Source organism: Schistocerca gregaria, unplaced genomic scaffold (assembly GCF_023897955.1).
Source record: "Schistocerca gregaria isolate iqSchGreg1 unplaced genomic scaffold, iqSchGreg1.2 ptg000649l, whole genome shotgun sequence".
In the NCBI taxonomy this organism is placed as follows: domain Eukaryota; kingdom Metazoa; phylum Arthropoda; class Insecta; order Orthoptera; family Acrididae; genus Schistocerca; species Schistocerca gregaria.
The window spans coordinates 305,001-307,500 of NW_026062034.1; the positions used below are offsets into that span (position 1 = coordinate 305,001).

A 2,500-nucleotide genomic window follows, 5' to 3' on the forward strand; every position below is an offset into this window, starting at 1 on the left:
TTAACCTAACTCAATTTGTCCCTTAACCTAACTCAATTTGTCCCTTAACCTAACCCACGTTGTCCCTTAACCTAAATCAATTTGTCCCTTAACCTAACTCAATTTGTCCCTCAACCTAACTCAATTTGTCCCTTAACCTAACTCAATTTGTCCCTTAACCTAACCCACGTTGTCCCTTAACCTAACTCAATTTGTCCCTTAACCTAACCCACGTTGTCCCTTAACCTAACCCACGTTGTCCCTTAACCTAACCCACGTTGTCCCTTAACCTAACCCACGTTGTCCCTTAACCTAACCCACGTTGTCCCTTAACCTAACCCACGTTGTCCCTTAACCTAACCCACGTTGTCCCTTAACCTAACCCACGTTGTCCCTTAACCTAACCCACGTTGTCCCTTAACCTAACCCACGTTGTCCCTTAACCTAACCCACGTTGTCCCTTAACCTAACCCACGTTGTCCCTTTGCCTAACATAGTTCACTGCTCGGAATCTCTGGTGTCGTTGTTATCCTCATGTAGATGTCTTGCGAGTGTTGCTTACTTTCCACATATTCCCGCTATCCACTGTCAATTGTACTGCAATAGGACTATATCGCCGCCCCCCCCCCTCTGTCCCCCTCTTTGTGTCTCTGTCCTCTCAAGCTGGTCGGTCTGGCGTTTGAGTGTTAAATGAGCCTCGCAGCTGTTCAGTTGCATTCAGATGTCGACGCCCTCAGTGTACGTCGTGGTATGGTCTGTGTCCATTGTCCGCTGATGTCGTACGCGTAACCCACACGCTGTACCGATCATCGGTCGTTACGTACAGAGTGAAGTAGTGTGATACGTGTGACCGTACGCTGGCTGTGCCCAACGGTGTCGAATCTCAATTTCCATATGTTGTGCTCGATGCTACTTGTCTCGTCTCCCAATAACAGCTAGGTTGCACTGTGGTACGCCGTAGAGGCGTGTGGGAGGAACGTACGAACGCATTGTATGTCACCCTGGGTCGCTGGGGGTGGTGGTGCGGTGAGTCAGGTCAGGTCAGGTCAGGTCAGGTCAGGTCAGCGTGAGCCGTCTGATGTAGTGACGCGTGTATTCCGACTTTGTCGTATTGCCTCACACAAAGTGCTACCCTGGTGGACCGCGTTCCATATCTGGGACATGCCGCAGATGCCGGTTGACAGTGGATCGCGGAAGGGACATCGCATACGTGCGCGGGCCACCTTCCACGTGTTCTCTTCTGCACATGTCGCAGTGTGTATGTGGTCTGATGTAGCGTGTCGTGACACATGACATCCTGGCATGCAAGAATTGTTGAATTCGCAAATGTAGGTGGACATCTACGTTTACTGCCCAAGATACGCAAATGAACTGGAAATCCGTTGTTGAGCGGTTGTTCACGCTGGAGGTGAATCTGTGATGGCGACGATCGGTACAGCTATTAACCGGTTGTTTCAGCGGTACCCGCCACATCCACACACGTGACTAGGTCCATGTGGGTATGAAGCGATACGCGGCGGTGGCTTGGTGGGACTGTTCCCGGCCGGTGAAGGGGGGCCGCCCGGCGTGTTGGCCGCGCGCTGCGTGGGCGCACGCGCAACAGGCGGCTGGTGGGGGGCGCCGAGTGGCAGGAGCGCCAGCCGACGGGCCCGGCAGGCGGTGCAGCTACGCTGCGGCGCACCCTGCACGCGGCGCCTGGCGGCCAAAGTTGGTTCAGCCGAGCCCGGTGCGAAGCGCGGTGGACATCTGCAGTGTGCTGGTCTGATTGAGGACTGTGTGCGTTGAGGATGCGCCGCCGCCTGGCACTCGGCGCCGCGACGCCGTCTGCTGCTCGGTCGCCCCAGCGGTTCTCGCAGGTGGTTTGTATCGCAGTTGTGCGGACGTGTTGGCGCGTGCGCTGTGCTGGGAGAGTTCGCTTCTGCACCCAAGTGGGGCTTTGCCCTTGTGTGGCGCTGGCGTTGGAGCTGCCGGTCACCATAGGTGGCGCGTGTTGTCTCCCGCCGGCAATGCCACGACAGCACGCTCCCGGGCCTCTGTCGGCAGCGGCAAGCTCAGTTGGGAGCAAGGGTGTTCGCACTAAAACCGTCTACTCGCCTAACTCCGGGCGATTGCGCCTCTCTCGAAACCGACCAAGTACCTAGGACGGCGCTGCGCGCCGCCGGGACCTGAGAGGGTTTCGAGGTGTATCGTGCAGGGGAGCTCGGCCTCCTCCTGTTTGCAGAATAATTGAGCGGACGCTTGCGTGTTCGCGCGGGCCCCCGGGACACACTCCCGGGCGGCCGGCTGCTCAGCTCTAGTTGACGCAGCTCCCTGGTTGATCCTGCCAGTAGTCATATGCTTGTCTCAAAGATTAAGCCATGCATGTCTCAGTACAAGCCGCATTAAGGTGAAACCGCGAATGGCTCAATAAATCAGTTATGGTTCCTTAGATCGTACCCACGTTACTTGGATAACTGTGGTAATTCTAGAGCTAATACATGCAAACAGAGTCCCGACCAGAGATGGAAGGGACGCTTTTATT

The 2,500-nt window shown here is 55.7% G+C and overlaps 1 non-coding gene across 1 annotated transcript in view; it reads left to right on the forward strand.

Moving 5' to 3' along the window:
- The first annotated feature begins 2,286 nt into the window (after nt 1-2,286).
- LOC126317878 (small subunit ribosomal RNA) overlaps nt 2,287-2,500 on the forward strand; it is a 1,893-nt gene continuing 1,679 nt past the window's right edge. The window contains exon 1 of the ribosomal RNA XR_007556987.1: nt 2,287-2,500. This exon is cut by the window's right edge and continues 1,679 nt beyond it. This is a non-coding gene — a ribosomal RNA (small subunit ribosomal RNA).